Below are 12149 nucleotides of genomic sequence, written 5' to 3'. Positions count from 1 at the left end.
TACGTTTTTCTGTTGTAATTTTGAAGCTAAATAATGTTCAGGATGATACAATGCGTGTATTATTTAATTAGAAAGCAAAGCCTAAACGCATATGAATCGAAATTAAGTGTAGACCTAGTAGTGAACAACCAACTTTTGTAGAGTACAGTATTTCAGAAGTTCTGAAAAATTGCTGTCAGTATAACGTATCATGAGATCTCGCGTATCACGGCTTGAGACCTGCTCGGTGTTTCAAATTGGAATGATTACGTATACGTTGTCCTTCAGCCGTAATTGAGGAAATCTTATTTCCCTGTCTCATTTCTTGTTTCTAATACGCTTAACATTTCATTCGCTATCATCACTTTCTCTTCTACGATTGCAATTCATCTTCGACGGTTGATTCAGAACCGCCGCGTTCAGTTGTTTTCCGTCCAGTAAAAGATGCTACTGAAAGCGGTTTGTGGGCCATCAGGTTATGTTTTGTCTTGATACAGTCACGCTACAGTAAGTCGGCAGCCAACTGGTCATTGTTTGTTGAATTTATTAGCGTTCCAGACTATCAATAACGACTGGATAGCTTCCAGTTTGCAGGAAACATAAACTGTGTTCTCGAACAGCATCACCATCGAAACTTAGCGTAGTGTAGCCGATGTTCACCTTGACACAGCAGATAATCCATTCCCAACAAATAGTTCCCTCCCCCCAATTTTTCACCACGAAATTGTAGAAGAAGCGTTGATTTTTTTAGGAAAGGTCTGAAAATCAAAAACTCGAATACGATCGACAGATTTAACTTTTTTTAAGATTGTCAGCATCTAGCGTTGCACTCAACACGGAGATTCTGCAGAAAAACACAAAAGTCATGTTAGTCACAGTATTTTGGATTTGGGATTTTATTGTCATGTCTGTGTTATCATAATTATTATGAAGATGTTTTAATAATGCTATGGTTTTATTTTTAAAATTTTTTGTGACTTTCTTTTGTAATATTCAGAGAAAGATAATTATAATTTGTTTTGGGGCATCCAAATATTAGCTTGGATACGAATGACGCATATTTATTTGTAATCATTACACCAGCATCGATTTCGGACTTACTTTTTTCAGCTACTGTTAGTATGTGACTTGATGCGTGATATGGCGAAAAAAAGGTTCGACCCCAAGCTACATGAAGGTTACCCATGCTTGGTCTACGCATCCTATATATTTTGCAGACGTTATCGATCATCCATTCAGAATTATCCATTATTTATCATTATCACCTCCTCCCTCCTCTACTCTGTTCAATACAATGTGACATGTTCTCACATGATACAATCAGGAATTCACTGTTCACCTTATCAGATACGCACAGTAAGAGTACACAGAAGTCTTGGTCTTTTGTTATTTATTTATGGTTTATTTAACGACACTCTATCAGTAGCTCGTACTGTATAGCGTCGAGTGGTCTTTTGTTTAAAGGGAAACAGGTTGAACAGAGGTTCACTGTGCACAGCAAAAAATGTTTCATACTTGTTAATTTAAACAGTAACCAGAATAATAAAGTACTGTTGTAGCAGCACAATGAGGTACAAATTGTGCGTAAAATATGTTTTGTGCCCTTCTTGCTGCGTTGTGTAGTAAGTAGAAAAGAAAAGGTTAATACAGAGCAGGTTTTAGTTGCTCCGTCATTTTCTGGAAGTTTTTTTTTTGCAGAAAATAAATTTTAATGTTATAAAGTAAATCATAGAGAAATTAAAGTATTTTAATTCAGATAATCATAATGAGCATGACCATCGTCGTCTCCTGAATTTCTTTAAAGACACTTTTTAAGCATTTTATACGTACATGACATATAAGAGGACGATTATTTTGAATGAAGATTTGTGAAGTTTGTACATAAGACAGTTTCAGCATTCACTGGAGGGGTGGAGGGATTACTGAGTATTTAGTAATAATAACCGGTGTCAAGGCCAAGAATGTAACCGGGACGTCACGTATATTAACCTGGAAATGCTAACCACCGCAAAACGACGTTGGATTAATTACGTAGCAACAGTTTGAAACCTAAAATTGCTTTGGATGTTTAACTATTCTTTATGTGCAGACGTGGTAAAGTAGTAGACACGGAGAACAGCAATAAAAGTGATCGACGACTGGACAGAATCTGGCTGTTAGAGCTAATTGAAGTGGATGCAGTCAGGCGGTTTGTTCTTACGTCGAGTGAGCCATGTCGGACAGCAAATGGGTGGAAACTTGCGGTGCCATATGGATTTTGACTTCCGCGAGGCTTTATTAACGATGAGCTTGCTGGAAGAAAAACATGCTTTAGAGTCAGAGGAAATTTTCTGTCCTAATAGAGTTTGAAGAATCGTTTAGAGTAAGAACTGTTCTCCCACAAGCATTTCGGATACAAATTTGTCGGTTACCATAAGATTTTATGACAAAAACGTTAAATATTTCTTGTTTCCATATAAATGCTACTTTTCTCGGCAGCACAGTTTTCGTTTAATCGCCGTAGTAATAGTATATGAAGAGTAGAAATAATGAAGCCAGCCACTTTGTAATTTTTTTCATTAGATCTGTTAGGTCCAAATATTATTATGAGCACTTCATTGTCGTGGTGGAGTGGTTAGCATGCCTCCGTATTTGGGATGTCACGGGTTCAAATCTCTTCCCGAAAATCGACTATAGTGACTTACGGTTTCGTGGTCCCTCCCTCTATGTAAATGCAGTTTGGTTTACAGCCGTTTCAGGGACGGCGACGGCGAGCACCTCTGAAACGTCGGTAAACTTCTTGAAGAATATAAATAACAGCAATCACAGTTGGAGGTGGCGTGCTTTTTCATGCGCCCCAAGTCCTTAAAAACTAAGTTCAATCCCGCGGCTCTGGAATAGGGACTTGACCTCTGGCAGTTATTTCCCATAATCCAATAATTCAGATGAAGCCACGGTAGACGGATTAGTCCCGCGTATTTCCAAACAATGCCTGTGACTTCAGCCATAAATTGCAGCGATAAATTAACGTGCGTTAAACCGCTGAGGTCAGCTTCTGTACGAGAGTTTAAACCAGTTTCCGTCGTGTTAATTACAACAAAGAGAACGGATAAGCGTTGACAAGCGTTGCTGTGCGACCTGAAACACAATTACTACCTACTGTACAGTTGCGCTCAAGCAGATTGCGTCTTTTATAAACACAACGCGACGATCAAAGAAGACATTTTTGTTATTTTTCCTTTAACAGTTCAGCCGTATCAGTTAAGCAGGGCATGGAGCCACAGGGAATTAAATAATGAAAGTAACAACAGAACCCAGTATTCAACCTTTTACGGCCAATCAGGATGCCAGGGTCCTCTGCGATAGTGGTTTTCTTTATGAGAGGGTGAGAATGTGTCCCTTAGTCTGCTTGTTCATCCCCCAGATGAAACATCAGAGAATGATGTTGACAGGAATCTGCCCCAGTGCTACATTGCCACTTTGTCCACCACAATTCTCACGTGGACCGACATGGAAGCGAATCCAGGCCTCCGTGGTGGGACTAGTCGTTTACGCCTGGGCACGGCCATTCGTCAGGAGTTACTTCCTGCTGGCACTGCGTCACAGTTCGTATGACTTCACTGGAGTCTGGTGTTGCATAGTTCATAACGAGATTAATAAAATTTAATATCTGCACTCTTTTGTCACTATGAGGACTTACAGGTGCGTTGGGTGTGAAAATCTCCGACTACAGAGTGAAGTAAGGAAAGTTGGCCGTCACAATCTATTAGCGGCGATCCCTGAGGCGGCTGAAGCCTGCAATTTTTCACTTGCTACTATTGCATTAGTTCTGACGTACCCCTTGGGGCTGATGTCAAGATATTGCCTTCAAACGGTTCGTTATTACACCTCATTCTTCAGCAATAGGCAAGGTCTCACACAACGTATGATTTGAGGTTTTCACAGCGGTGAGTATGAAGATTTCTGTCTTCTGGGTTGTTGCGCTGTGTAGTCTGGCAGATGTTTACCGACGTTTCAGAGGTGCTTGCTGCCACCATAATCAGGGCGATATCCCTTGGAACGTTGGTGAACATTTACCAGACTGCAGGACGCGATAATCCAGGAGACAGCATTGTTTACAAAAGACATAGTTCAGGACAGTTCAGGCGCCGTTAGCTAGAGAGAACTGTACTGACCTCGCTCAGAATACTATCGAAGAGCGAGCTTCACGCTTCGTCAGAGCAGACAATATCTAACAGCCGAATAACCCACCCGCGGTGCAACATGTCCTATGTATGTTTCCCTGGTATTAGATACTTAATCAGTTAAAGGCCCCTGATGTTACAGATTTAGCTCATTTGATAGGAAGTTGAAACCATGGAGTTAGTTGGGTACTTCGCATTTTTCTGAATTTTTCAGCTAAACAAGAACGTTCGTAATGTTATAAAACCTGAAGTGTGATTATTGTTATCATAAAAGCCCATCCCACGAATTCTGTACTTATCTCGTTTAATCCATTTTCTAGTATCCTGTGATCCCGATTCATGATAGCCTGCATTTTAATATCTGTAGATATTGATATTTCGGGTTGTAACACCGTATGTGGACAAGTAGGCAGATAACCCACGTTTTGGGGAAACAGACTGCCGCTATCCTCAGAGATTCTGCCTAAAGTCTACAAGGTGTTATGTACCATAAGACCAATATTTACTCCTTTACCACTGTTAAAACCTCAGATTTAATTTCTGCATGTTAGTTTCCCACAGAAATTCAGTGCCTATTTGCTGTTTCTTCATTCGCGTTTTATTTCTAGCTAGATCACTCTAATCTAAGTTGTAATAACTAAAAAAATTTAACAGAAGAATGCAAATCAGCTGAGTTTCTTATTTAGTATTTTGGCTCATTTAGTTTAGCTTAGGCACGAACGATTATATTTCCCTATTGTGACTAAGCCGTTCGTAACTTGGTAAATATGCTCCAGCTGTTCAAATAGAGTGTCTCATTTCGCGTGTTTTTAACAGCCAGAATGTTCGGTTCTACTGTTATTAAAACTAATTATACCAGAGATATAATATTGCATATTTGTTCTGAAATTAGAGTGATGAATGTAGAGCAATATAATCATGGAAATATTGGTAGGTCTTGTACAGATTATTGAATTAATAATAATATCAAACAATTAAAAATCCAACTGCAAATCTTGTGGAAATATTCGAACTAGTCGGGGTACAAGAGAATTATGTCGTCGAGAACAGCTGTAGTTTTCACCAAGCTTGATTTCCATTGGGTAGTAGGTAACTCTTATAAAAAGTCTATTTAGTGCCGAGGTTAAGAATTCGTGGATCTTCTCCATGAACTTTTCGGAGCATGGTACTACAACATGTGAATAGGTTCTTTCGGATTGAGCCTTGTGGTTTGGTCAAAAAAAAAACCGACGTGCTCTAAAACGTCGGCAAAGTTTTATACCAGACTACAAGTTGCAACATACCACAAGACAGTTATCTTCACACTCGCCGCCGTGAGAACCTGAAATCTGACCAGATATACCGCCCTCTTATAGAAGTTCAGAGAGAACAGGTTATCTAGAGGCCCCTGTTGCTGAAACTCCAACATTTCTTCGCCTTTTGGTCATCAGTGTACGTCTCTAGGTTGTTTCGCTTAATGGCTGAACATTTTCTGTGCAGGTGTTATTTCTGTTAACACAGCCTCCACTTCAGCGATCTCTTATTTTCTCATGTACTTTTCGGTGGAAGGGAAAAAGGAGATGAAAGAAATGTTTTCGCCTTACAAAAATATTATTAGTGACTCAGTCGTTTTCGTTTCGTGTTGTTTTGTTGGCGTCTTGTCTTTGTTGTAGTGGGAATCGTGCTCAGCTCCAGGTAGCCGTATCTCGACCTCTCTAGCGTGACCACTTCGCTCTGGAAACGAAAACTACAGCGCGCTACGCATTTCTTATCTTTGATATATTCATCGTTTAAAACCCTATGGTGACTATATGTAACTTTTCATTTTGTATTTATGGGTTTCGTGTGATTCTCACTGTAGGGAAAACTTTCTTCAAACAGCATTAACAAATTGGTGTTTTCTTTGCGGTACGGACGGAATTGTTGACTGTTACATACGTGGGCTACGGTTTCAAAGCCTTTGCTCCTCGAGGGTAAAGCGACTGGGGCCGCGTCAAGCTGGCGGTTTTGTCTTTCCATTTAAAATAAAGTATGTTAATATCTAGTAATTATTTTCTTCTATAATGTTTTTAATGAAGGTCTATATTTATTACGAAGTAGTTGTCTCCGTATTGACAGTGGTGCTAAATCAATTGAATAATTTGTTTTTTACCGTACTGGTCATGTGTCTGTAGTGTCGTGAACCGGCGTCTATTAAATCTCCGTCGTCAGCCACTTGTCGGTATATTTATTCGAAACTGCAGTTCTCAACTGCGGTGTTCAGTGAAGTTGAGCAGGGACGGGTTCTGTATGACCACCTGGTCGCGGAAACCGGGTTGTAGTCCGCAAACGCGGAGGAACGTGCTGCAGGATGAAGAAGAAGTCCGTGACCACAGGAAAGGGTGCGATGCACGTACCAATGAACCAGTGGTTGTCAGACAGTGAGACGCGAACCTGCATCGTGTTACTGGTTAGTTCGTCTTTTAACGACGCTGTGTCAAATGCAGTATAATGCAGATAGCTGCGCACGCAGAGTTAAAAAGGATTGGAAGGGAAGTGATAGTAGCCTGTTTAAATATTGTTCCTCCTCCATACTTTCTGAACTCCACTTAGCAGGTAACTGATGGGTCTCAGACCTCCTGGTTATCGGCCAGTGCCGGATGCTGTTTGTTCCAGTGTCCCTGAAAGGAACTCTGTGTACTGTTGTGTATTAATGAAACTACAAATAAATAAAAAAAGAAGAGAGAGAGAGTTTGTTTCAACAACAATCTTCTTATATTATACTATTTTTATACTATAAAAATTTGTGATTAGTCGTTGTCTTCAATAAATTACGTCATCAACAATGTCAACAGATATTTGTTTACTCGGCATTGTTGTGGACCACAACAATGCCGATTACAACACAACAATGCCGAGTAAACAAATAACGCTTCACTACCAAGCCAGTCGCATTATCACTGCTCCAGAAGCAGCACGTTGCATTATTAAAAATTGACTGACAGTTGGCCTAAAACATCAGAAAAGTGAAAAAAGAAGTTATCAACTATTTGAAGTACCAAATCCAACAACTGCAACAAGGTAAAGTGATACTAATAATACTACTCATATACTCTATATATTACGATTACGAAAACTATTATGATCGATTTTAAGACGAAGATTTGCAAGGGTGGGGCTGGACGTAGAAAGTTTACTGACCAAGAACAGTTGGCCTCTGAACAGCGACGTAAAGAACTACTACATCAGACCTATTTAAGAAAGAATACTTACAATTATAGACGAGACCATATTAACGACACACGTAGAAAAACTTATTCGGTAAGAACAGAGGAGAAAAAAAACAAGACGCTGAAAAAGAAGGGGGGGTTGGTCAAGTGTTTTAACCCCCATTGGGGGGGTAGCTTAGTTTCTTACTCAAGGGTTAAAACACTTGAATGAGACACTAAACTAATCCCCCCAAAGGTGGGGTTGGTTTAGTGTGTTACTTAAGATTTTAAAACGCAGCGAACTTTTAGAACACTTGAAACTAACCCCCCCGAAGGGGGGTTGCTTGCGTTTTAAACACTTGACCAACCCAACGGAAGGGAGGGTTGGTCAAGTGTTTTAACCCCCATTCGGGGGGTTAGTTTAGTTTCCAACTCAAGGGTTAAAACACTTGAATGAGGAGGGATAGTTTAGTGTCTTCCTTAAGATTTTGAAACGCAACCAACCCCTCCGAAGGGGGGTTGGTTGCGTTTTAAACAATTTACCACCACCCCGGAGGGTGGTTGGTCAAGTGTCTTAATTTAGTTTCTTACACAAGGTTGGTTGCATTTTACAAACTTGACCAACCCCCCCTAGGAGCTCCGAAAGGAGCGCTCTGCTCTATCTTACTATAAAAATGTGTGATTAGTCGTTGTCTTCAACCAATTTGTCGTCAAAAAATGACATCATCAACAATGCCAACAGATATTTGTTTACACGGCATTGTTGTGTTCCACAACAATGCCGAGTAAACAAATATCTGTTGGCATTGTTGAAGTCGACACAACAATGCCGAGTAAACAAATAACGCTTCACAACAAAAGAAATCAAAGAATATCAAGTCAGTCGCATTATCACTGCTCCAGAAACAGCACGTCGCATTCTTAAGAATTGACTAACAGTTGTCCTAAAACATCAGGAAAGTGAAAGAAGAAGTTATCAAGTATTTGAAGTACCAACTCCAACAAGGTAAAGTGATACTCATTCGATATATTACGATTATGAAAACTATTATAAAAACTGACTTTATGATCGATTTTGAGACGAAGATTTGCAAGGGTGGGGCTGGACGTAAAAAGTTGACTGAACAAGAACAGTTGGCCTCTGAACAGCGACGTAAAGAACTACAACATGAGACCTATTTAAGAAATAAAGAAAAGCGAAAGAAGACTTACATTGATAAATGTAGAAAGTTGACTGACCTAGAACAGTTGGCCTCTGAACAGTGACGTAAAGAACTACAACATCAGACATATTTAAGAAATAAAGAAAAGTGAAGGAAGTCTTACATTGATAAACGTAGAAAAACGTATTCAATAAGAACAGAAGGGAAAAAAAGCAGACGAAGCTTTGTAAGGGTGGGGTTGGACGTAGAAAGTTGAGTGACCAAGAACAATTCGCCTCTGAACAGCGACGTAAAGAACTACAACATCAGACATATTTAAGAAATAAAGAAAAGCGAAAGAAGAATTACATCGATAAACGAGACCATATTAACGACATATGTAGAAAAACAGACGAAGATTTGCAAGGGTGGGATTGAGCGTAGAAAGTTGACTGACCAAGAACAGTGGGCCTCTGAACAGCGACGTAAAGAATTAAAATATCAGACCTACTTAACAAGTAAAGAAAAGCGAAGGGAGATTTGCATTGATAAACGCAGAAAAACTTATTCAACAAGAACAGAAGAGCAGAAGAAAACAAACGAAGACTTGAAAGGGTGGGATTGGACGTAGAAAGTTGTCTGACCAAAAACAGTTGGCTTCTGAACATCGATGTAAAGAACTAAGACATCAGATGTATTTAACAAATAAGGATAAGCGAAAGAAGACTTACATTGTTAAACGAGACCATATTAATAACACACGTAGAAAAACAGACGAAGATTTGCAAGGGTGGGGTTGGAAGTAGATAGTTGACTAACCAAGAACAGTTGGTCTCTGAAAAGCGACGCAAAGAACTAATCCATCAGACCTATTTAATAAATAAAGAAAAACGAAGGGAGAGTTACATTGATAAACATAGAAAAACGTATACAACAAGAACAGAAGAGAAAAAAAGAAAAAACAGACGAAGATTAGCAATGGAGTTGCTGGACGTAGAAAGTTGACTGATCAAGAACAGATGGCCACTGAACAGCGACGTAAAGAACTAAAACATGAGAACTATTCAACAAAAAACAGAATAGAAAAAAAGAAGACTTGCAAGGGTGGGTTTGGACGTAGAAAGTTGACTAACCAAGAACTGTTGGCCTCTGATCAGCGACGTAAAGAAGTAAAATATCAGATTACAAGAAGCGCTCCGAAAGGATTAGCCATCGTTGTCAAAAAATGACGTCATCAACAATATCACCTTATATTTGTTTATACACGGGGTTAGTTTAGTGTCTTACTCAAGATTTTAAAACGCAACCAACCCCCTTCGGTGTTTTGGTCAAGTGTTTAAACCCCCCATTCGGGGGGGGGGGTAGTTTAGTTTCTTACTCAAGGGTAAAAACACTTGAATGAGACACTAAACTAACTCCCCTTCGGGACTAACCAAGGTTGGTTGCGTTTTAAAAACTTCACCAACCCCCCGAGGAGCTCCGAAAGGAGCGCACTGCTCTAGTCTAATATAATTTGTGCACACTGTAAAATAATTGTAGGGATCTTAGTTAATTATTTGATTAATGTGTGTTTATTTACGTGTTTGCTTAATGCAGAATTATTTGCTTAATAGCTGAGGTACGTTGCGTGTGATTGAAATTCACCCTCTAAAGCCCAGTGGTAATTATATGTTCCACTTCCTTCAACTCTCAGTAACTCTCTATTTTGTATGCGAGTTTCACGTGATCCTCATAAACAGATGTTATTTTCTTGAATACCATTAACCAATTGATCTTTGTGATGGTGAAGTATTGTTTTCTTTGCGGTGCGGACTGAATTCTTAGACAATCTTCGGCCTTAAGGGTTAATACGTGATTTGGATGTAATGCATGTGCTGGTGGATCTGCCCTTGTCGCGGCCGCCTCTTTTGGACGGCTTCTCAGAACCACGTGTGCTCTGTAGTTTGCGTGTTGGTGTGTGACATCAGTTCTGCCTCACCGTGGGACTGTCGTGGTGCTTGCTTATCAGATATTTTTCCCAGCTCACTTCCATCTTCTTGACTCTGGTTCCACCCTTTTGTTTTGTGGTGGTCTGCTTGACTAGTCACCCGGTACACGCCCGGTGCTCTCTCTGTAGCACGCGTCCCAACTCTCTTTGCTGCCAGAATCATGGAAGTGATGTACAGTTCTGCTACACTTCGTATTCTGTTTTTTCCATTGTGCTTTGTGGATTATATTTGCATTTAAATTAGGCATCTATTAATTTTGCATCGCTACCGTATTTCTGGAGTATTTCTTTCTCCGCATTAGCTTATTATTTTTCAGATAATTTTATTTGAAATTAATACGTGCTTTAACACATTCTTGTAATCCGCTGCACGGAAAATTTAACTACATTGCGTCATCATTAGACAAGTTATATGAAACTAAACTATATAACATAAGTGAATAAATGTGAAAGTAAAATTATTCCGAATTCTAATCGCAAATAAATGCTTAAGGGAATGGGGAGGTAAGTTTATACCCTTTCTCGACTTTCGTAATAGGTTACTACTTCGAGCTCCGGCCGCCTTTATGTCTCGTTTAAAAACGCTGCTTATAACCCTTGTATTGGAGGTTGGATTCCACAGTCGTCATGGCCTCAACACAATAATAACAACAATTGCTTGTACTCTTTTTTTCATTTGGCTACAAGGATTCATTGTTGCTAACAACTCAGCACACTCCCGCGTTGCCATGTTAACTCATTGTCAAGGTGCTCCGATCATAGAAATGCGCAAACCACAACGAAAGAAGATCACGTCCAAAGTTTGATAATAATTCTTCAACACGGATGATTGCTTCCACCCACAAAAACTAGATCATAAATCTTTCTGTAGCGTTCCAAGCCAACTAAAAGCGGTCTATGTAGTTCCATTGAGTTTATCGCATGACCTTCGCTATTCGCTAGTTGGTTACATGTGTTGTGGAGACTCTACCAAGCGTGTCTACTGCACATTCGTTTGTAGCTCCAAGATCTTTTACGACTCTGTGAAAGGGCCGTGGAGAATAAACCACTAAATATCATCTGCAATTGATGCAGTGGTAAATAACCTACGATCCAATATGGAAATATTACATACTTGGAACCGTTTATGGTCGATTAACAGAATGCAGAATGAAGGAAAACTAATTATTTTGGTGATTTTTTGTATTTTACTTGTATTTTAATCGATTATTTATCAAACCTAAAAGAAAGGTCGATATCGCTTAAGTACAAACTCACCTTTGTTCCTGTTCATTCATTGGTTCAGTCAAACTCGCGTCAACAGGAATTTTGTCAATATTGTTGTTCTTCCACGATCTTGTAGGTAATCAAAGTGATGGTTAAAATTTCGCTACAGATTCTGGTCGAATTTCTTATACCTCCACCCAAACTTGGCCTACATTTCCATCCTACCGCAGCCCCTGTAATGACTACTATAACAAGACTGGGAAATTTATTAATTACGGAGTTTTTGGTTGGGAAAAATTATTTTCGTCACTCGTTCCACAAATGATTTCCAGTACACAATGACAGGACACGATATTAAGAATCCCTACTATGAGTGCCTTATTGTCATCATTGTCATCGTCGGTGACCGAGAGATTGTGAGATCAAACGCGGTGATTCATAACGTACGGAAATTTTTCACAAACGGTAACGTGTTATTTGTCTTCTCGGATTTTGCACCGTTCTG

The 12149-nt window shown here is 39.5% G+C and overlaps 1 protein-coding gene across 3 annotated transcripts in view; it reads left to right on the top strand.

Moving 5' to 3' along the window:
• LOC110838048 (calcium-activated chloride channel regulator 1) overlaps nucleotides 1-12149 on the top strand; it is a 182311-nt gene that overhangs the window by 72610 nt on the left and 97552 nt on the right. Inside the window, exon 1 of one of the 3 annotated variants that reach the window (XM_087358818.1) lies at nucleotides 6925-7181. The exons of the other annotated variants lie outside the window; for them this stretch is intronic. The gene's annotated coding sequence lies outside the window, so the exon portion shown is untranslated. Of the gene's footprint in view, nucleotides 1-6924; nucleotides 7182-12149 lie in introns of those variants that run through there. 3 annotated transcript variants of the gene reach the window in all.

The sequence above is a fragment of the Zootermopsis nevadensis genome, unplaced genomic scaffold, assembly GCF_977971745.1.
Source record: "Zootermopsis nevadensis isolate Lab colony 2312 unplaced genomic scaffold, Znev_1.0 Znev_ptg000030l, whole genome shotgun sequence".
Taxonomy (NCBI): Eukaryota; Metazoa; Arthropoda; class Insecta; order Blattodea; family Termopsidae; genus Zootermopsis; species Zootermopsis nevadensis.
Note: the sequence above shows the minus strand (reverse complement) of the source record. Positions and strands in the feature narration are given on the sequence as shown.